We start from the raw sequence: 25,347 nt of genomic DNA, 5'->3' as shown, positions 1-25,347 counted from the left end.
CCACGTTTCGCAGTTGAAGAAGTGCCACGCAGAGATGGCTGAGATACCACTAAGAGATACTGTTCCACTGGAAGCGATTCAGTTGGAAAGTGATTTGACTTATGAGGAGAAACCAGTTAAGATTCTCGAGTATGCCAGCCGAGTTACCCGTAGCAAGGTTATCAAGTTTTGCAACGTTCAGTGGAGTCACCACACAGAGGATGAAGCCACCTGGGAGCGAGAGGAAGATCTACGGAAAAACCACTCCCACCTGTTTTCTAGCCAACCCGAATCTCGAGGGCGAGATTCATCTTAAGGGGGGTAGGTTTGTAACATCCCAAATTTTCAATTTGGAATGTTATACATAGATCATCATTGCATATCATGTTTTGTTGCATTTTGACAAATCCTCGATAATCCTAAGCAACTCAAGGACCCTCGGAGAGAGTTGGGGATTTTCTCGAATTTTTAAATTTGATTTTTCAAACGAGGATTGTGGTTTTAATTATTTTTCTCTCCGGAAAAATATTTCATTTTAAATAAACGAGAGGAGAAAATATGACTTCTCCAAAACAATTGAAATACTGGAGGAAAAATGTTAAAATCATTATTTGGAATTTATTTGGATTTTATTTGCAATTTTTATTGCATTAAAAATATTGCATGTTTTCAAAATATTTATTTTTGATTATAAAAATGTTCACCCTATTCTAGATTTTCTAACTAGACGGGGAAAATTTATTTCATATTTTTCTACGTATTATTTTCCGCGGAACTATTTAAAAAAAAAACCTTCGTTTTAAAAAAAACCCTAGATCGGTTTTTTTGGTTTTGTTATTTTGCGAACGTTCACGGAACCGTTCGTTTTAACGAACGCGTTCGTCGGTTTTTCTCTGTTAACGAACGTCCGTTCTTTAACCGTTCGTCCGTTTTTCTTTTTCGTCGGATTTTCTCGTTATTTTTCTCAGATTCGATTTCTGATCGAATCTTCGATTCTGTTTAACTTCTCGCTCGTTTATCGGAATCAGGTGATTCAAGCGCCTAGAGTTTCGTCTTGAAATTCTCTTTCCGTTTAATCTACTCAAACAAGTTTTTGCTACAGTAAAATCTGACCTAGATCCAGATTAGCAAACGAAGTTTCTTTCTTTCGCCGTTTGACTTTCGTTGCTTCTTTCGAGTTGATTCTTTTTGCAAACTGGAGTTCTTAAGTTGAATTTTCTGGTTAGATCTTTCATTCGAGTTTTGCCTTTGCATTAGATGAGTACTGATTGTATGCTTGTTTGTTTGCGATAGAGTACCCGGAGTGTGCCGCTTGTTACTTCGAATCGCTAGGTTTTGCGGATCATCAGCAAGGCAAGTAACACTTTGATCATATCCCGTTCATACCCAGTTTTATTGCATTAGATCTGTTTCTCTCAAACATTGCATGATTAGGATCTAATTAAACTGTGGGCATTGGGAAGTAGTTGAGGTAGAACCTATCACCTGTTTTCTATTCAAACCCTTGGGAGTTACTTCTACGTTGCTTTTACTATTGCCATGCTATGCTCGTAGACGTGGTTTGGGTTTGAGTGAAATTCATGACAGATGTGAGATTGTTAATTAATGGTTTACTTAAGGTGGCAACTTAAACTCACATCTGGGTGGATTGAGGTACCTGGGTATTCCAGGATTGCCTATTTTTCTTTTGGACCGCCACCCAGGTTCAAAGGGATCATGAGATTATTCATGCTAGAAACTTCCGTGTGCAACCGCAAGCTATTATGGGCTCTAGCATAGTTGATTAAGTTGTGTGAACTCTTACAGTGCTAGACTAGCAGATGTAGGGGAAAGTAGGTGTAACTGTCTACCCATACGTAAGGTGCAAACACTTCTGAAAGACTGTGTCTTGGTCATCCATTACTCAAACACCATGTAGTGCGAGTAATCCAACGGAGGAGATCAAGTCTTGTGGGGAAAAGTGCACAAACCTCTGCAGAGTGTACAAACTGATCATGATTAGCCGTGTCCCCGGTTATGGACAATTTGAGTATCTAGTACCTGGATTATCATGTGAATCTCAACACCATGTTACTTCTAATAAATCTTGTTGGGTTATTGATGACTTTTTAATTGGGATTGAGATGCTGTCAACCATCTCAATGTTTCACAACCACCATGATAGTTAAATAAAATTTATTCCTTTGAAGTAGGATAAAATTGGCTTTTCGCAAAACTGTAACCATAGAGCTTTCCACCAGCCATATATGCATATAGTATAGCATTATTTTCATTATTCTCTATGTGTTACCTTGCCAGCATATTCTATGTGCTGACCCGTTTTCGGGCTGCAACGTTTCATGTTGCAGACTTTTCAGACGACGAGTAAGACGCCTTAGGTCGTGGTCTTATACTCAGTGATGCCGCTGGAGTTGATGTACTCACTTATCTTCCAAGTCTTCCGCTGTTATCGTTATTAGATGGCCTTAAGCCATGTTTTCATACTTAATCTCTTTGGAGATATTCGATGTAATAAGTGTGTGATTGCTACTCTGTTATAAATCCTCCATTTGTACTGTGCGTGTCAGCATTACTGATCCAGGGATGACACTGGTGCACAACAGCACAGGCCATTTGAGGTCTGGTCGCTACATTGTATATTCCAATGATGGGCTTCCTCAAATGCCCGAGGTCTTCGTGAGCAAGCAAGTTGGATGCACACCCACTTAGTTTCTTGTTGAGCTTTCATACACTTATAGCTCTAGTGCATCCGTTGCATGGCAATCCCTACTCCTCGCATCAACATCAATTGATGGGCATCTCCATAGCCTGTTGATTAGCCTCGTTGATGTGAGACTTTCTCCCTTTTTGTCTTCCCACATAACCCCTACCATTATACCTTATTCCACCATAGTGCTATATCCATGGCTTGCGCTCATGTATTGCGTAAGAATTGAAAAGGCTGAAGCGCGTTAAAAGTATGAACCAATTGCTTGGCTAAAACCGCGGTCGTACATGATATGAATATTTTGTGTGGGGAAGATGGAGCATAGCCAGACTATATGATTTTGTAGGGATAACTTGCTTTGGCCATGTTATTTTGATAAGACATAATTGCTTAGTTAGTATGCTTGAAGTATTATTGTTTTTATGTCAACATTAAACTTTTATCTTGAATCATATCAAATCTGAACATTCATGCCACAATAAGAAGAATTATATTGAAATTATGCCAAGTAGCATTCCACATCAAAAATTCTGTTTTTATCATTTACCTACTCGAGGACGAGCAGGAATTAAGCTTGGGGATGCTTGATACGTCTCCAACGTATCTATAATTTTTGATTGCTCCATGCTATATTATATTCTGTTTTGGACATTATTGGGCTTTATTATACACTTTTATATTATTTTTTGGGACTAACCTATTAACCGGAGGCCCAACCCAGAATTGTTGTTTTTTTGCCTATTTCAGAGTTTCGCAGAAAAAGAATATCAAACGGAGTCCAAACGGAATGAAACCTTCGGGAACGTGATTTTCGGAACGAACGTGATCCAGAGGACTTGGACCCTACGTCAAGAAAGCTACAGGAAGCCGCGAGGTAGGGGGCGCGCCTACCCCCCCCAGGGCGCGCCCTCCACCCTCGTGGGCCCCACGTTGCTCCACCGACGTACTTCTTCCTCCTATATATACCTACGTACCCCCAAACTACCAGATACGGAGCAAAAAACCTAATTCCACCGCCGCAACCTTCTGTACCGGTGAGATCCCATCTTGGGGCCTTTTCCGGAGCTCCGCCGGAGGGGGCATCGATCACGGAGGGCTTCTACATCAACACCATAGCCTCTTCGATGATGTGTGAGTAGTTTACCTTAGACCTTTGGGTCCATAGTTATTAGCTAGATGGCTTCTTCTCTCTTTTTGGATCTCAATACAATGTTCTCCCCCTCTCTCGTGGAGATCTATTTGATGTAATCTTCTTTTGCGGTGTGTTTGTTGAGACCGATGAATTGTGGGTTTATGATCAAGTTTATCTATGAACATTATTTGAATCTTCTCTGAATTCTTTTATGTATGATTGGTTATCTTTGCAAGTCTCTTCGAATTATCAGTTTGGTTTGGCCTACTAGATTGATCTTTCTTGCAATGGGAGAAGTGCTTAGCTTTGGGTTCAATCTTGCGGTGTCCTTTCCCAGTGACCGTAGGGGCAGCAAGGCACGTATTGTATTGTTGCCATCGAGGATAACAAGATGGGGTTTATATCATATTGCTTGAGTTTATCCCTCTACATCATGTCATCTTGCTTAAAGTGTTACTCTGTTCTTATGAACTTAATACTCTAGATGCATGCTGGATAGCGGTCAATGTGTGGAGTAATAGTAGTAGATGCAGGCAGGAGTCGGTCTACTTGTCTCGGACGTGATGCCTATATACATGATCATACCTAGATATTCTCATAACTATGCTCAATTCTGTCAATTGCTCAACAATAATAATTTGTTCACCCACCGTAATACTTATGCTCTTGAGAGAAGCCACTAGTGAAACCTATGGCCCCCGGGTCTATTTTCCATCATATTAATCTTCCAACACTTAGTTATTTTTGTTTGCTTTCTATTTTACTTTGCATCTTTATCATAAAAATACCAAATATATTATCTTATCATATCTATCGGATCTCACTCTTGTAAGTGACTGTGTAGGGATTGACAACCTCTTATCGTGTTGGTTGCGAGGATTTATTTGTTTGTGTAGGTGCGAGGGACTCGTGCGTGGCCTCCTACTGGATTGATACCTTGGTTCTCAAAAACTGAGGGAAATACTTACGCTACTTTGCTGCATCACCCTTTCCTCTTCAAGGGAAAACCAACGCAGTGCTCAAGAGGTAGCACTTGCCAACTAAAGAGTAGGTTGGAATGAGAAGGAATACTACTGACTCTTGCATAAAAGTAAAAGATAGGCCCTTCGCAGAGGGAAGCAGGGATTTGCAGAGGTGCCAGAGCTCGAAGCAAAAGCAGAGATGAAAATAATTTTGAGAGGTATGCTTTCATTGTCAACATAACGACCAAGAGTCCCCAATATCTTCCATACTAGATACATTATAGGCGGTTCCCACGCAGAAAGGTAAAGTTTTTACCCCCCCCCCCCGTCCACCAACATTCACACTCCATGGCTTGTCCGAAACAACGGGTGCCGTCCAACTATCAACATTCCTAGGGGAGTTTTGTTTAAATTATTTGCGAATTTGTTTTTGATCTTTTGATCATAGAACTGGGCATCCCAGTTACCAGCCATTTTCTCGTGAATGATGAGCGGAGTCCACTCATCGTGAGAATAACCCACCTAGCATGGAAGATACTGACAGCCCCTAGTCGCTACATGAGCGATTCGGGCATACAAAACAAATTATTATTTGAAGGTTTAGAGTTTGGCACATGCAAATTTACTTGGAACGGCAGGTAAATACCGCATATAGGTAGATATGGTGGACACTCATGGAAGAAACTTGGTTCAAGGATTTTGGATGCACAAGCAGTATTCCCGCTTAGTACAGATATTTTGGCTAGCAAAGTATTCTAAATAGCAAGCACCACATGTTAGAGGATCCATAACAATATAACTTCTATACAAATATACCCAAGCATAACTCATTATGTTGTCTTCCTTGTCCAACTTCAACTAATTTGCTCAGGTTTGAAAATAATTAATGGGGCTCACAATCATAGAAGATGTCCAAGATAGTATATTTACATGTGAAATCTCTCTTCCTTCAATATTCTTTCATGAATTGTTCAAGTGACCAATACAATGTTTGCCAACCTTCAATAAATTTACCACCTCTACTTCTTATAAGTGGAGTCATTACTCCCCATGGGAAAGGCATAAGAAACATATATAATTTCAGATTTATGACAATCAAATCATTCAACCATTTACTCTTAGGATATAAGTGAAGCACACGAGTAAATGATAAACTACTCCAAAAAGATATAAGTGAAGATCAATGAGTAGTTAAATAATTATGTAGCTTTGTGAAGACTCTCTCTCATTTAAGAATTTAAGATCTTGGGATATTATTCATACAGCAAGCAAAACAAAATAAAATGACATTCTAAGAATAGCAAACATCACGTGAAGAAGGAAAAACTTAGGATCAACCGATACTAACTGATAGTTGTTGAAGAAGAAAGGTGGGATGCCAACCGGGGCATCCCCAAGCTTAGACGCTTGAGACTTATTGAAATATTATCTTGGGGTGCCTTGGGCATCCCCAATCTTGAACTTTTGCGTCTCCTTAATTCCTTTCATATCACGGTTTCCTAAATCTCGAAAGCTTCATCCAGACCAAACTCAACAAAAACTCGTGAGATAAGTTAGTATAAACCAATGCAAAAACCTTATCATACTCTACTGTAGAAAATCACTAGAATTATTATTCAACATTGCATACTAATGTCTCTGCATATTTAATACTCCTATCCTCAAATAGAATCATTAAACAAGCAAACATATGCAAACAATGCAAACATAACAGCAATCTGCCAAAACAGTACAGTCTGTAAAGAATGCAAGATTCATCATACTTCCCTAACTCCAATCATTATGAAAGAAAATTCCCACTGTAGTAAATTTATCAGAGCTTATTATGCAAAAGGTTTCAACATTTTATCATATTCTGAATTTTCTAGGGAATTTTTGCAACAGCGGTAAACTTTCTGTTTTGAAACAGCAACATGTATACTTGCAAAATAAGCATGGTAAAGGCAATCCTTGACATTTTATTGAAAATAGAGATGAAAAACATTATTCTAAATAACAGCAAGCAAATACTAACAAAATAAAATGACACTCCAAGCAAAACACATATGATGTGGTGAATAAAAATATAGCTCCAAGTAAAGTTACCGATGAACGAAGACGAAAGAGGGGATGCCATCCGGGGCATCCCCAAGCTTAGGCTCTTGGTTGTCCTTGAACATTACCTTGGGGTGCCTTGGGCATCCCCAAGCTTAGGCTCTTGCCACTCCTTGTTGGGGAACGTAGTAATTTCAAAAAAATTCCTACGCACACGCAAGATCATGGTGATGCATAGCAACGAGAGGGGAGAGTGTTGTCCGTGTACCCTTGTAGACCGACAGCGGAAGCGTTATCACAACGCGGTTGATGTAGTCGTACGTCTTCACGATCCGACCGATCAAGTACCAAACGTACGGCACCTCCGAGTTCTACACACGTTCAGCTCGATGACGTCCCTCGAACTCTGATCCAGCCGAGTGTTGAGGGAGAGTTTCGTCAGCACGACGGCGTGGTGACGATGATGATGTTCCACCGACGCAGGGCTTCACCTAAGCTCCGCAACGGTATTATCGAGGTGTAATATGGTGGAGGGGGGCACCGCACACGGCTAAGAGATCTCAAGGATCAATTGTTGTGTCTCTGGGGTGCCCCCTGCCCCCGTATATAAAGGAGCAAGGGGGAGGCAGCCGGCCAAGGGGAGAGGCGCGCCATAGGGGGGAGTCCTACTCCCACCGGGAGTAGGACTCCTCCTTTCCTTGTGGGAGTAGGAGAAGGGAAGGGGGAAGGAGAAAGAAGGAAGGATGCGCCCCCCTTCCCTAGTCCAATTCGGACCAGACCATGGGGAGGGGTGCGGCCACCTTTTGAGGCCTTTCTCTCCTTTCCCGTATGGCCCATTAAGGCCCAATACGAATTCACGTAACTCTCCGGTACTCCGAAAAATATCCGAATCACTCGGAACCTTTCCGAAGTCCGAATATAGTCGTCCAATATATCGATCTTTACGTCTCGACCATTTCGAGACTCCTCGTCATATCCCCGATCTCATCTGGGACTCCGAACTCCTTTGGTACATCAAAACTCAATAAAACTGTCATCGTAACGTTAAGCGTGCGGACCCTACGGGTTCGAGAACTATGTAGACATGACCGAGACACGTCTTCGGTCAATAACCAATAGCGGGACCTGGATGCCCATATTGGCTCCCACATATTCTACGAAGATCTTTATCGGTCAGACCGCATAACAACATACGTTGTTCCCTTTGTCACCGGTATGTTACTTGCCCGAGATTTGATCGTCGGTATCTCGATACCTAGTTCAATCTCGTTACCGGCAAGTCTCTTTACTCATTCTGTAATACATCATCCCGCAACTAACTCATTAGTCACAATGCTTGCAAGGCTTATAGTGATGTGCATTACCGAGTGGGCCCAGAGATACCTCTCCGACAATCGGAGTGACAAATCCTAATCTCGAAATACGCCAACCCAACAAGTACCTTTGGAGACACCTGTAGAGCACCTTTATAATCACCCAGTTACGTTGTGACGTTTGGTAGCACACAAAGTGTTCCTCCGGTAAACGGGAGTTGCATAATCTCATAGTCATAGGAACATGTATAAGTCATGAAGAAAGCAATAGCAACATACTAAACGATCGGGTGCTAAGCTAACGGAATGGGTCATGCCAATCACGTCATTTTCCTAATGAGGTGATCCCGTTAATCAAATGACAACTCATGTCTATGGCTAGGAAACATAACCATCTTTGATTAACGAGCTAGTCAAGTAGAGGCATACTAGTGACACTCTGTTTGTCTATGTATTCACACATGTATTATGTTTCCGGTTAATACAATTCTAGCATGAATAATAAACATTTATCATGATATAAGGAAATATATAATACTTTATTATTGCCTCTAGGGCATATTTCCTTCAGTCTCCCACTTGCACTAGAGTCAATAATCTAGTTCACATCGCCATGTGATTTAACATCAATAATTCACATCACCATGTGATTAACACCCATAGTTCACATCTCTATGTGACCAACACTCAAAGGGTTTACTAGAGTCAATAATCTAGTTCACATCCCTATGTGATTAACACCCAAAGAGTACTAAGGTGTGATCATGTTTTAATTGTGAGATAATTTTAGTCAACGGGTCTGTCACATTCAGATCCGTAAGTATTTTGCAAATTTCTATGTCTACAATGCTCTGCACGGAGCTACTCTAGCTAATTGCTCCCACTTTCAATATGTATCTAGACCGAGACTTAGAGTCATCTAGATTTAGTGTCAAAACTTGTATCGACATAACCCTTTACGACGAACCTTTTGTCACTTCCATAATCGAGAAACATATCCTTATTCCACTAAGGATAATTTTGACCGTTGTCCAGTGATCTACTCCTAGATCACTATTGTACTCCCTTGCCAAAATCAGTGTAGGGTATACAATAGATCTGGTACAGCATGGCATACTTTATAGAACCTATGGCCAAGGCATAGGGAATGACTTTCATTCTCTTTCTATCTTTTGCCGTGGTCGGGCTTTGAGTCTTTACTCAATTTCACACCTTGTAACACAGGCAAGAACTCTTTCTTTGACTGTTCTATTTTGAACTACTTCAAAATCTTGTTAAGGTATGTACTTCTTGAAAAAAAACTTATCAAGCGTCTTGATCTATCTCTATAGATCTTGATGCTCAATATGTAAGCAGCTTCACCGAGGTCTTTCTTTGAAAAAACTCTTTTCAAACACTCTTTTATGCTTTGCAGAATAATTCTACATTATTTCCGATCAACAATATGTCATTCACATATACTTATCAGAAATGCTGTAGTGCTCCCACTCACTTTCTTGTAAATACAGGCTTCACCGCAAGTCTGTATAAAACTATATCCTTTGATCAACTTATCAAAGCGTATATTCCAACTCCGAGATACTTGCACCAGTCCATAGATGGATCGCTGGAGCTTGCATATTTTGTTAGCACCTTTAGGATTGACAAAACCTCCTGGTTGCATCATATACAACTCTTCTTTAATAAATCCATTAAGGAATGCAGTTTTGTTTATCCATTTGCCATATTTCATAAAATGCGGCAATTGCTAACATGATTCAGACAGACTTAAGCATAGATACGAGTGAGAAACTTTCATCGTAGTCAACATCTTGAACTTGTCGAAAAACTTTTTTGCGACAATTCTAGCTTTGTAGATAGTGATACTACTATCAGCGTCTGTCTTCCTCTTGACGATCCATTTATTCTCAATTGCTTGCCGATCATCGGGCAAGTCAACCAAAGTCCATACTTTGTTCTCATACATGGATCTCATCTCATATTTCATGGTCTCAAGCCATTTTGCGGAATCTGGACTCACCATCGCTTCTTCATAGTTTGTAGGTTTGTCATGGTCTAGTAACATAACCTCCAGAACAGGATTACCGTACCACTCTGGTGCGGATCTTACTCTGGTTGACCTACAAGGTTTAGTAACAACTTGATCTGAAGTTTCATGATCATCATCATTAACTTCCTCACTCATTGGTATAGACGTCACAGGAACCGTTTCTTGTGATGAACTACTTTCCAATAAGGGAGCAGGTACAATTACCTTATCAAGTTCTACTTTCCTCCCACTCACTTCTTTCGAGAGAAACTCCTTCTGTAGAAAGGATCCATACTAAGCAACGAATGTCTTGCCTCCGGATCTGTGATAGAAGGTGTACCCAACTGTCTCCTTTGGGTATCCGATGAAGACACATTTCTCCGATTTGGGTTTGAGCTTATCAGGATGAAACTTTTTCACATAAGCATCGCAACCCCAAACTTTAAGAAACGACAACTTTGGTTTCTTGCCAAACCACAGTTCATAAGGCGTCGTCTCAACGGATTTTGATGGTGCCCTATTTAACGTGAATGTAGCTGTCTCTAATGCATAACCCCAAAATGATAGTGGTAGATCGGTAAGAGACATCATATATTGCACCATATCTAATAAAGTACGGTTACGATGTTCGGACACACCATTACACTGTGGTGTTCCAGGTGGCGTGAGTAGTGAAAACTATTTCACATTGTTTTAACTGAAGGCCAAACTCGTAACCAAAATACTCTTCTCCACGATCAAATCGTAGAAACTTTATTTTCTTGTTCAGATGATTTTCGCTTCACTCTGAAATTATATGAACTTTTCAAATGTTTCAGACTTCTGTTTCATTAAGTAGATATACCCATATCTGCTCAAATCATCTGTGAAGGTCAGAAAATAATGATACCTGCTACGAGCCTCAATATTCATCGGGCCACATAAATCTGTATGTATGATTTCCAACAAATCTGTTGCTCTCTCCATAGTTCCGGAGAAAAGCGTTTTAGTCATCTTGCCCATGACGCACGGTTCGCAAGCATCAAGTGATTCATAATCAAGTGATTCCAAAACTCCATCAGTATGGAGTTTCTTCATGCGCTTTACACCAATATGACCTAAACGGCAGTGCCACAAATAAGTTGCACTATCATTATTAACTTTGCATCTTTTGGCTTCATTATTATGATTATGTGTATCACTACGATCGAGATCCAACAAACCATTTTCGTTGGTGTGTATGACCATAGAAGGTTCTTATTCATGTAAACAGAACAACAATTGTTCTCTAACTTAAATGAATAACCGTATTGCAATAAACATGATCAAATCATATTCATGCTCAACGCAAACACCAAATAACACTTATTTAGTTTCAACACTAATCCCGAAAGTATAGGGAGTGTGCGATGATGATCATATCAATCTTGGAACTACTTCCAACACACATCGTCACCTCGCCTTTTACTAGTCTCTGTTTATTCTGCAACTCTCGTTTCGAGTTACTACTCTTAGCAACTGAACCAGTATCAAATACCGAGGGGTTGCTATAAACACTAGTAAAGTACACATCAATAACATGTATATCCAATATACCTTTGTTCACTTTGCCATCCTTCTTATCCACCAAATAGTTGGGGTAGTTCTGCTTCCAGTTGACCAGTCCCTTTGCAGTAGAAGCACTTAGTCTCAGGCTTAGGTACAGACTTGGGCTTCTTCACTTGAGTAGCAACTTGCTTGCCGTTCTTTTTGAAGTTCCCCTTCTTCCCTTTGCCCTTTTCTTGAAACTAGTGGTCTCATCAACCATCAACACTTGATGTTTTTCTTGATTTCTACCTTTGTCGATTTCAGCATCACGAAGAGCTCGGGAATTACTTTCGTCATCCCTTGCATATTATAGTTCATCACGAAGTTCTACTAACTTGGTGATGGTGACTAGAGAATTCTGTCAATCACTATTTTATCTGGAAGATTAACTCCCACTTGATTCAAGCGATTGTAGTACCCAGACAATCTGAGCACATGCTCACTAGTTGAGCGATTCTCCTCCATCTTTTAGCTATAGAACTTGTTGGAGACTTCATATCTCTCAACTCGGGTATTTGCTTGAAATATTAACTTCAACTCCTGGAACATCTCATATGGTCCATGACTTTCAAAACGTCTTTGAAGTCCCGATTCTAAGCCGTTAAGCATGGTGCACTAAACTATCAAGTAGTCATCATATTGAGCTAGCCAAACGTTCATAACGTCTGCATCTGCTCCTGCAATAGGTCTGTCACCTAGCGGTGCATCAAGGACATAATTTTCTGTGCAGCAATGAGGATAATCCTCAGATCACGGATCCAATCCGCATCTTTGCTACTAACATCTTTCAACATAATTTTTTCTCTAGGAACATATCAAAAATAAACACAGGGAAGCAACAACGCGAGCTATTGATCTATAACATAATTTGCAAAATACTATCAGGACTAAGTTCATGATAAATTTAAGTTCAATTAATCATATTACTTAAGAACTCCCACTTAGATAGATATCCCTCTAATCATCTAAGTGATTACGTGATCCAAATCAACTAAACCATGTCCGATCATCACGTGAGATGGAGTAGTTTCAATGGTGAACATCACTATGTTGATCATATCTACTATATGATTCACGCTCGACCTTTCGGTCTCCGTGTTCCGAGGCCATATCTGCATATGCTAGGCTCGTCAAGTTTAACCTGAGTATTCCGCGTGTGCAACTGTTTTGCACCCGTTGTATTTGAACGTAGAGCCTATCACACCCGATCATCATGTGGTGTCTCAGCACGAAGAACTTTCGCAACGGTGCATACTCAGGGAGAACACTTTTATCTTCAAATTTTAGTGAGAGATCATCTTATAATGCTACCGTCAATCAAAGCAAGATAAGATGCATAAAGGATTAACATCACATGCAATCAATATAAGTGATATGATATGGCCATCATCATCTTGTGCTTGTGATCTCCATCTCCGAAGCACCGTGTTCGTGATCTCCATCTCCGAAGCACCGTCATGATCACCATCGTCACCGGCACGACACCTTGATCTCGTAGTATCGTTGTCGTCTCGCCAACTAATTGCTTTTACGACTATCGCTACCGCTTAGTGATAAAGTAAAACTATTACATGGCGATTGCATCTCATACAATAAAGCGACAACCATATGGCTCCTACCAGTTCTACACACGTTCAGCTCGATGACGTCCCTCGAACTCCGATCCAGCCGAGTGTTGAGGGAGAGTTTCGTCAGCACGACGGCGTGGTGACGATGATGATGTTCCACCGACGCAGGGCTTCACCTAAGCTCCGCAACGGTACTATCGAGGTGTAATATGGTGGAGGGGGGCACCGCACATGGCTAAGAGATCTCAAGGATCAATTGTTGTGTCTCTGGGGTGCCCCCTGCCCCCGTATATAAAGGAGCAAGGGGGAGGCAGCCGGCCAAGGGGAGAGGCGCGCCATAGGGGGGAGTCCTACTCCCACCGGGAGTAGGACTCCTCCTTTCCTTGTGGGAGTAGGAGAAGGAAAGGGGGAAGGAGAAAGAAGGAAGGGTGCGCCCCCCTTCCCTAGTCCAATTTGGACCAGACCGTGGGGAGGGGTGCGGCCACCTTTTGAGGCCTTTCTCTCCTTTCCCGTATGGCCCATTAAGGCCCAATACGAATTCCCGTAACTCTCCGGTACTCCGAAAAATATCCGAATCACTCGGAACCTTTGCGAAGTCCGAATATAGTCGTCCAATATATCGATCTTTACGTCTCGACCATTTCGAGACTCCTCGTCATATCCCCGATCTCATCCGGGACTCCGAACTCCTTCGGTACATCAAAACTCAATAAAACTGTCATCGTAACGTTAAGCGTGCGGACCCTACGGGTTCGAGAACTATGTATACATGACCGAGACACGTGTCCGGTCAATAACCAATAGCGGGACCTGGATGCCCATATTGGCTCCCACATATTCTACGAAGATCTTTATCGGTCAGACCGCATAACAACATACGTTGTTCCCTTTGTCACCGGTATGTTACTTGCCCGAGATTTGATCGTCGGTATCTCGATACCTCGTTCAATCTCGTTACCGGCAAGTCTCTTTACTCGTTCTGTAATACATCATCCCGCAACTAACTCATTAGTCACAATGCTTGCAAGGCTTATAGTGATGTGCATTACCGAGTGGGCCCAGAGATACCTCTTCGACAATCGGAGTGACAAATCCTAATCTCGAAATACGCCAACCCAACAAGTACCTTTGGAGACACCTGTAGAGCACCTTTATAATCACCCAGTTACGTTGTGACGTTTGGTAGCACACAAAGTATTCCTCCGGTAAACGGGAGTTGCATAATCTCATAGTCATAGGAACATGTATAAGTCATGAAGAAAGCAATAGCAACATACTAAACGATCGGGTGCTAAGCTAACGGAATGGGTCATGTCAATCACGTCATTTTCCTAATGAGGTGATCCCGTTAATCAAATGACAACTCATGTCTATGGCTAGGAAACATAACCATCTTTGATTAACGAGCTAGTCAAGTAGAGGCATACTAGTGACACTCTGTTTGTCTATGTATTCACACATGTATTATGTTTCCGGTTAATACAATTCTAGCATGAATAATAAACATTTATCATGATATAAGAAAATATATAATACTTTATTATTGCCTCTAGGGCATATTTCCTTCACTCCTTATTCCATAGTCCAGCGAATCCTTACCCAAAACTTGAAAACTTCACAACACAAAACTGAACAGAAAACTCGTAAGCTCCGTTAGCGAAAGAAAACAAAACACCACTTCAAGGTACTGTAATGGACTCATTATTTATTTGTATTGGTGTTAAAGCTACTGTATTCCAACTTCTCTATGGTTTATAAACTATTTTACTAGCCATAGATTCATCAAAATAAGCAAACAACACACGAAAAACAGAATCTGTCAAAAATAGAACAGTCTGTAGTAATCTGTAACTAACACAAACTTCTGGAACTCAAAAAAATTCTACAAAAATAGGAAGACCTGGATAATTTGATGATTGATCTTCTGCAATTGGAATCAGTATTTTATCACGTCCTGCTGATTTTAAACAATTGTTTTCGTGAACAGAAAGTGTCTCGAATTTTCAGCAAGATCAAATAACTATCATCCAAGAAGATTCTATAGGTCTTACTTGGCACAAACACTAACTAAAACATAAAACCACATCTAACCAGAGGCTAGATGATTTATTTATTACTAAACAGAACCAAAAATCAAGAAACAAAAATAAAATTGGGTTGCCTCCCAACAAGCGCTAACGTTTAACGCCCCTAGCTAGGCATGATGATTTCAATCATGCTCAAATAAAAGATAAGAATTGAAACATAAAGGGAGCATCATGAAGAATATGACTAGCACATTTAAGTCTAACCCACTTCCTATGCATAGGGATTTTGTGAGCAAACAACTTATGTGAACAATAATCAACTAGCATAGGAAGGCAAAACAAGCATAACTTCAAAACTTTAAGCACATAGAGAGGAAACTTGATATTATTGCAATTCCTACAAGCATATATTCCTCCCTCATAATAACTTTCAGTAGCATCATGAATGAATTCAACAATATAACCAGCACCTAAAGCATTCTTTTCATGATCTACAAGCATAGAAATTTTACTACTCTCCACATAAGCAAATTTCTTCTCTTTCAGAATAGTGGGAGTATCATAACAGACTCGAATATTATAAATTGTTTCCACATTAAAAGAGTAATATTCAGAAAAAGGGTAATCATAATCATGACAAGTTTCATAAATATAATCATCACTAATTTTTATAGCATAAGTTTCATCATAATAATCATCATAAGTAGCAACTTTGTTCTCATCATAATCAATTGAAACCTCTTCCGAAATAGTGGACTCATCACTAAATAAAGTCATGACCTCTCCAAATCCACGTTCATAAATATTATAATCATCATAGGTAGAAGGCATGATATCATGATAACAAATTTGCATATCAAAACTTGGGAGGCTAAAAATATCATCTTCATTAAACATAGCATCCCCAAGCTTGGGACAAACATTAATTTCAGCAAATATATTCTCAAAAACATCATCTTCATCAAACATAGCATCCCCAAGCTTGGGCCTTTTCATATCATAAGCATAATCACTCTCATCATTAATAGTATGGATAGCACAAATAGTATAGCAATTATCATATTCTTCCAAGCAAGTGCCAAAAAGATTTTCAAGATCATAAGAAGTATCATTATCTTCCCAATCATAATCATCACAACAAGCAATAGGCATAACGAGATCATCATCAAGTGCATCATCTTCCACAATTTTTTTGATTCATTTTCATGAGTCACAACAATAATAGGAGCAACATTATTTGGGAGAGATATCTTTTTACCTCTCTTCCTTTTTCTTTTCTTCTTCTTCACCACATCATGTGTGGGTTCAATCCTCTTTTTGGAGCTCCTTATTAATGAAATTGGTTGAATAGAAGGCTCCTCCTCGTTACCTCATTCATCATAAGAAATAATAGGAGGATATTGGGAAGTCTCTTCCCTTTCATTAGTATTCTCTTCATCTTCTATTTATTTTCTTTTCTTTATGTAATTGGCAATATAAGGATTTTCAATGCAATTCACCGCACAATACATATAAATTTCTTCTAGATCAATATCGAGGAATTTCTCGAGGTTATATTCTGGAATAATCTTAGTTTGACGTTTCATTTCTTCATAACCCAAAAGCAAACTAAGTTCACTATAATGTGCAAGGGAAATCAAGTCATCACAATTTTTGGACACGATTCGATCATGAAACAATTTGCATTTGATATCTAAATGACCATGTTCATTGCAAAGTTTACAAGTATGGCTAAGAAATTTTAAATTTTCAGCACTAACATTTAGCCTTGCTTGCAACCATTTAGTTTCTAAATGCTTATGCCTCTTTCAATATCTATCTTCCCTATTTGGTGTGTACTTGCAAACCCAATGCACTCCACAAAAATTGACATGTTTATAGGAGACATTTTCATCATAGCTAGTGCAATCATCATTAGTACTATGGATATTCAAAGAGTTCATACTAACAACATTGCAATCATGCTCATCATTCAAAGATTTAGTGCCAAACATTTTATAGACTTCTTCTTCTAGCACTTGAGCAAAATTTTCCTTCCCATCATTTTCACGAAAGACATTAAAAAGATGAAGCATATGAGGCACCCTTAATTCCATTTTTTGTAGTTTTCTTTTATAAACTAAACTAGTGATAAAACAAGAAACTAAAAGATTTGATTGCAAGATCTAAATATATACCTTCAAGCACTCACCTCCCCGGCAACGACGCCAGAAAAGAGCTTGATGTCTACTACGCAACCTTCTTCTTGTAGACGTTGTTGGGCCTCCAAGTGCAGAGGTTTGTAGGACAGTATCAAATTTCCCTCAAGTGGATGACCTAAGGTTTATCAATCCGTGGGAGGCGTAGGATGAAGATGGTATCTCTCAAGCAACCCTGCAACCAAATAACAAAGAGTCTATTGTGTCCCCAACACACCCAATACAATGGTAAATTGTATAGGTGCACTAGTTCGGCGAAGAGGTGGTGATACAAGTGCAATATGGATGGTAGATATAGGTTTTTGTAATCTGAAAATATAAAAACAGTAAGGTAACTAATGATAAAAGTGAGCACAAACGATATTGCAATGCTAGGAAACAAGGCCTAGGGTTCATACTTTCACTAGTGCAAGTTCTCTCAACAATAATAACATAATTGGATCATATAACTATCCCTCAACATGCAACAAAGAGTCACTCCAAAGTCACTAATAGCAAAGAACAAACGAAGAGATTATGGTAGGGTACGAAACCACCTCAAAGTTATTCTTTCTGATCGATCTATTCAAGAGTCCGTAGTAAAATAACACGAAGCTATTCTTTCCGTTCGATCTATCATAGAGTTCGTACTAGAATAACACCTTAAGACACAAATCAACCAAAACCCTAATGTCACCTAGATACTCCAATGTCACCTCAAGTATCCGTGGGTATGATTATACGATATGCATCACACAATCTCAGATTCATCTATTCAACCAACACAAAGAACTTCAAAGAGTGCCCCAAAGTTTCTACCGGAGTGTCAAGACGAAAACGTGTGTCAACCCCTATGCATAGGTTCATGGGCGGAACCCGCAAGTTGATCACCAAAACATACATCAAGTGGATCACGTGATATCCCATTGTCACCACAGATAAGCACGGCAAGACATACATCAAGTGTTCTCAAATCCTTAAAGACTCAATCCGATAAGATAACTTCAAAGGGAAAACTCAATCCATTACAAGAGAGTAGAGGGGGAGAAACATCATAATATCCAACTATAATAGCAAAGCTCGCGATACATCAAGATCGTATCACTTCAAGAACACGAGAGAGAGAGAGATCAAACACATAGCTACTGGTACATACCCTCAGCCCCGAGGGTGAACTACTCCCTCCTCGTCATTAAGAGCGCCGGGATGATGAAGATGGCCACCGGTGAGGGATCCCCCCTCCGGCAGGGTGCCGGAATAGGGTCCCGATTGGTTTTTGGTGGCTACAGAGGCTTGCGGCGGCGGAACTCCCGATCTATTATGTTCTCCGATGGTTTTAGGGTATATTGATATATATAGGTGAAAGAAGTCGGTCAGGGGAGCCACGAGGGGCCCACGAGGGTGGAGGTTGTGCCCCCTGCCTCGTGCCTTCCTCATTGCTTCCCTTACGTACACTCCAAGTCTTCTGGATTGCTTCCGTTCCAAAAATAACTCTCCTGAAGGTTTCATTCTGTTTGGACTCCGTTTGATATTCCTTTTCTTTGAAACACTGAAACAAGGGAAAAACCAGAACTGGCACTGGGCTCTGGGTTAATAAGTTAGTCCCAAAAATAATATAAAAGTGCATAGTAAATCCCATTAAACATCCAAGATGGATAATATAATACCATGAATACTTCATAAATTATAGATACGTTGGAGACGTATCAGCCCTCCTACCTCGTGGCCGCCTCGTTGCTTCCTTGACGTCCTCTCCAAGTTTCCTGGATTGCGTTTGTTCCAAAAACGATTCTCCCGAAGGTTTCATTCCGTTTGGACTCCGTTTGATATTCCTTTTCTACGAAACACTGAAATAGAAAAAAACAGGAATTTGCACTGGGCCTTTGGTTAGTAGGTTGGTTGCAAAAATAATATAAAAGTGCATAATAAAGCCCATTAAACATCCAAAACAGATAATATAATAGCATGGAACAATAAAAAATTATAGATACGTTGGAGACGTATCAAGCATCCCCAAGCTTAATTCATGCTCGTCCTCGAGTAGGTAAATGATAAAAACAGAATTTTTGATGTGGAATGCTACCTAACATAATTTTCAATGTAATTTTCTTTATTGTGGCATGAATGTTCAGATCCGAAAGATTCAAGATAAAAGTTTAATATTGACATAAAAATAATAATACTTCAAGCATACTAACTAAGCAATCATGTCTTCTCAAAATAACATGGCCAAAGAAAGTTCATCCCTACAAAATCATATAGTTTGGTCATGCTTCATTTTCGTCACACAAAAATGCTCTCATCATGCACAACCCCGATGACAAGGCAAGCAATTGTTTCATACTTTAGTAATCTCAAACTTTTTCAACCTTCACGCAATACATGAGCGTGAGCCATGGATATAGCACTATGGGTGGAATAGAGTATAATGATGGGGGTTGTGTGGAGAAGACAAAAAAGGAGAAAGTCTCACATTGACGCAGCTAATCAATGGGCTAGGGAGATGCCCATCAATTGATGCCAATGCAAGGAGTAGGGATTGCCATGCAACGGATGCACTAGAGCTATAAATGTATGAAAGCTCAACAAAAGAAACTAAGTGGGTGTGCATCTAACTTGCTTGCTCACAAAGACCTAGGGCATTTGAGGAAGCCCATTGTTAGAATATACAAGCCAAGTTCTATAATGAAAAATTCCCACTAGTATATGAAAGTGACAACATAAGAAACTCTCTATCATAAAGATCATGGTGCTACTTTGAAGCACAAGTGTGGAAAAGGATAGTAACATTGTCCCCCTTTTCCCCTCTTTTTTTGGGGCCTTTTTTTATTTGGCCTTTTTTTCCGGGACAATGCTCTAATAATGATGATCATCACACTTCTATTTATTTACAACTCAAAGATTACAACTTGATACTAGAACAAAATATGACTCTACATGGATGCCTCCGGCGGTGTACCGGGATGGGCAATGAATCAAGAGTGACATGTATGAAAAAATATGCATGGTGGATTTGCCACAAATACGATGTCAACTACATGATCATGCAAGGCAATATGACAATGATGAAGCATGTCATAATAAATGAAACAGTGGAAAGTTGCATGGCAGTTTATCTCGGAATGGCTATGAAAATGCCATAATAGGTAGGTATGGTGGCTGTTTTGAGGAAGATATAAGGAGGTTTATGTGTGATAGAGCGTATCATATCAAGGGGTTTGGATGCACCGGCGAAGTTTGCACCAACTCTCAAGGTGAGAAAGGGCAATGCACGGTACCGAAGAGGCTAGCAATGATGGAAGGGTGAGAGTGTGTATAATCCATGGACTCAACATTAGTCATAAAGAAATCACATACTTATTGCAAAAATCTACAAGTCATCAAAAACCAAACATTACACGCATGCTCCTAGGAGGATAGATTGGTAGGAAAAGACCATCGCTCGTCCCCGACCACCACTCATAAGGATGACAATCAAAGAACACCTCATGTTTCAAATTTCTTACACAACGGTTACCATACGTGCATGCTACGGGACTTGAAACCTCAACACAATTATTTATCAAATTCGCAGTTACTCAACTAGCACAACTTTAATATCACCATCTTCATATCTCAAAACAATCATCGAGTATCAAACTTCTCATAATATTCAATGCACTCTTTATGAAAGTTTTTATTATACCCATCCTGGATGCCTATCATATTAGGACTAATTTTATAACCAAAGCAAATTGCCATGCTGTTCTAGAGAACTCTCAAAATAATATAAGTGAAGCATGAGAGATTAATATTTTCTACAAAATAAAACCACCACCGTGCTCTAAAAAGATATAAGCGAAGCACTAGAGCAAAATTATTTAGCTCAAAAGATATAAGTGAAGCACATAGAGTACTCTAATAAATTCCGATTCATGTGTGTGTCTCCAAAAGGTGTGTACAGTAAGGATGATTGTGGTAAACTAAAAAGAAAAGACTCAAATCATACAAGACGCTCCAAGCAAAACACATATCATGTGGTGAATAAAAATATAGCCTCAAGTAAAGTTACCGATGGACGAAGACGAAAGAGGGGATGCCTTCCGGGGCATCCCCAAGCTTAGGCTTTTGGTTGTCCTTGAATTTTACCTTGGGGTGCCTTGGGCATCCCCAAGCTTAGGCTCTTGCCACTCCTTATTCCATAATCCATCAAATCTTTACCCAAAAACTTGAAAACTTCACAACACAAAACTCAACAGAAAATCTCATGAGCTCCGTTAGTGTAAGAAAACAAACCACCACAATAAAGTACTGTAATGAACTCATTATTTATTTATATTGGTGTTAAACCTACTGTATTCCAACTTCTCTATGGTTCATACCCCCCGATACTAGCCATAGATTCATGAAAATAAGCAAACAACACACAAAAAACAGAATCTGTCAAAAACAGAACAGTCTGTAGTAATCTGTATCAAACGCAAACGTCTGTAACACAGAAAAATCTACCAAAATAGGACGACCTAGGTAATTTGTTTATTGATCTACTGCAATTGGAATCAGTATTTTTATCACGTTCTGGTGATTTTTAACAATTGTTTTCATGAGCAGAAAGTTTCTGACTTTTTCAGCAAGATCAAATAATTATTATCCAAGAAGATCCTATAGGTTTTACTTGGCACAAACACTAATTAAAACATAAAACCAAATATAACCAGAGGCTAGATGAATTATTTATTACTAAACAGGAACAAAAAGCAAGGAAAGAATAAAATTGGGTTGCCTCCCAACAAGCGCTATCGTTTAACGCCCCTAGCTAGGCATAAAAACGAGAATATATCTAGGTATAATTATCTTTGGTTTTTATTTTTTTAACGGAGTCATGCTCGAATTCGGGAGGTTCTTTGCGTTTCCCTTCATATTCGGAAATGTTTAGATCTAAAGAATCCAACCGCTTATTGCAAAGGGTGATCAACATATTCAAGCGGGGAAGATTTCCGCTAACACTCTTAAGAGGTTCAAGAGACTTTTGTAAAAAAATTGTTACTTCGCAAATCTTCACAAAAACTTGTGTCTCTTCCTGGGTATGATGTGGCCCCTTTTGTTGAGGTAGTGTTCGCACTATCCCCTCTATAATTTCATGTGCAATACTGGGATCAATTTCGATAAAATTTCCTTTGGCAACGCAATCCAAGAGTTGTCTATGGGACATATTTAGTCCAACATAAAAATTGCGAAGTAAAATTCTAAAATTCACCTCTAAGGTGAAATTATGATAAGATTCCATCATCCTATACCAGGCGTCTTTTAAGTTTTCTCCTTGTCTTTGTTTGAAGTGAAGAACTTCAAACTCGGGAGACAAAGGAGCAGATAAAGGATTGGCCATGACGGCAAAGCAAACGATCTAACACACGGACACACAAGAAAAAGGTGAAGAGAAAAAGGGCAAATAAAACGGCAAGGGTGAAGTGGGGGAGAGGAAAACGAGAGGCAAATGGCAAATAATGTAATGCGAGGGATAAGAGTTTGTGATGGGTACTTGGTATGTCTTGACTTGTGCGTAAATCTCCCCGACAACGGCGCCAGAAATCCGCACGTTGGCGGGAAATCAAATCTTGACTTGACTTGGCGTAAACCTCCCCGGCAACGGCGCCAGAAATCCTTCTTGCTACCTCTTGAGCATGCGTTGGTTTTCCCTTGAAGAGGAAAGGGTGATGCAACAAAGTAGCGTAAGTATCTCCCTCAGTTTTTGAGAACCAAGGTATCAATCCAGTAGGAGACTACATGCAAATCCCTCGTACCTACACAAACAAATAAGAACCTTGCAACCAACGCGATAAAGGGGTTGTCAATCCCTTCACGGCCACTTGCAAAAGTGAGATCTGATAGGGATAATAAGATAAATATTTTTGGTATTTTTATGGTATAGATTTGAAAGTAAAGATTGCAAAATAAAATAGATCGGAAACTTATATGATGGAAAATAGACCCGGGGGCCATAGGTTTCACTAGTGGCTTCTCTCAAGATAGCAAATTCTACGGTGGGTGAACAAATTACTGTCGAGCAATTGATAGAAAAGTGCATAGTTATGAGAATATCTAGGCATGATCATGTATATAGGCATCACCTCCGTGACAAGTAGACCGAAACAATTCTGCATCTACTACTATTACTCCACACATCGACCGCTATCCAGCATGCATCTAGAGTATTTTGTTCATAAGAACAGAGTAACGCATTAGGCAAGATGACATGATGTAGAGGGATAAACTCAAGCAATATGATATAAACCCCATCTTTTTATCCTCGATGGCAACAATAATATACGTGCCTTGCTGCCCCTGCTGTCACTGGGAAAGGACACCGCAAGATTGAACCCAAAGCTAAGCACTTCTCCCATTGCAAGAAAGATCAATCTAGTAGGCCAAACCAAACTGATAATTCGAAAAGACTTGCAAAGATATCAAATCATGCATATAAGAATTCAGAGAAGAATCAAATATTGTTCATAGATAAACTTGATCATAAACCCACAATTCATCGGATCTCGACAAACACACCGCAAAAAGTATTACATCGAATAGATCTCCAAGAGAATCGAGGAGAACTTGGTATCGAGATCCAAAGAGAGAGAAGAAGCCATCTAGCTAATAACTATGGACCCGAAGGTATGTGGTAAACTACTCACACATCATCGGAGAGGCTATGGTGTTGATGTAGAAGCCCTCCGTGATCGATTCCCCCTCCGGCGGAGCGCCGGAAAAGGCCCCAAGATGGGATCTCACAGGTACAGAAGGTTGCGGCGGTGGAAATAGGGTTTCATGGTGCTCCTGGATGTTTTCAGGGTATATGAGTATATATAGGCGAAAGAAGTAGGTCGGTGGAGCCACGAGGGACCCATGAGGGTGGGGGCGCGCCTACCCCCCGGGCACGCCCTCCTACCTCGTGGCCGCCTTGTTGCTTCCTTGACGTCCACTCCAAGTCTCCTGGATTGCGTTTGTTCCAAAAACAATTCTCCCGAAGGTTTCATTCCGTTTGGACTCCGTTTGATATTCCTTTTCTGCGAAACACTGAAATAGGCAAAAAAACAACAATTTGCACTGGGCCTTTGGTTAGTAGGTTAGTCCCAAAAATAATATAAAAGTGCATAATAAAGCCCATTAAACATCCAAAACAGATAATATAATAGCATGGAACAATAAAAAATTATAGATACGTTGGAGACGTATCAGTGGTGCACCCTCAAACTGAGAACCATATGGTTGTTGTGCTCGCTGCCATGAGCATGTGGTGGTGCGGCCTTGGAAAGCATGAGTACGACCATTACGCATATTCTTCTTCTCAACTCTTATAGCTTGATGTACCACATCTTGTAATGTATCATAAGGAAACATCTCCACAAAATTTGATATTTCATCATTTAGCCCATGTAAAAAATCTCGCCATCTTCGCCTCATCACTTTCACGGGTTCTTGTCCGAATTAGCAGCACCTCCATCTCTTTATAGTACTCCTCAACAGTGCAGGACCCTTGAGTGAGCCCCTGCAACCGCTTGTACAACTTCCTCTCATAGTATGATGGAACAAAACGGCGTCTCATGACTTCCTTCATCAAAGTCCAGCTGCGGATGTGATTATTGCCGGACATCAACCGATCGTCTTGCAGCTAATTCCACCATGTAAGAGCATAACCAGAGAACTCCATAACAACAAGATCAACTCTCTTGGCTTCAGAAAAACCATGGATGCGAAAGATTTGGTCACACTTCTCTTCTCACTCAATATATGCATCCGGGTCCTCTTTTCCCGTGAATGATGGTACATTTAGCTTCACTCTTGCTTGGTTGTCACGGTCATCCTGATCACGACGGTCG

Source organism: Triticum aestivum, chromosome 6D (genome assembly GCF_018294505.1).
Source record: "Triticum aestivum cultivar Chinese Spring chromosome 6D, IWGSC CS RefSeq v2.1, whole genome shotgun sequence".
In the NCBI taxonomy this organism is placed as follows: domain Eukaryota; kingdom Viridiplantae; phylum Streptophyta; class Magnoliopsida; order Poales; family Poaceae; genus Triticum; species Triticum aestivum.
This window is presented reverse-complemented; position numbering follows the sequence as displayed.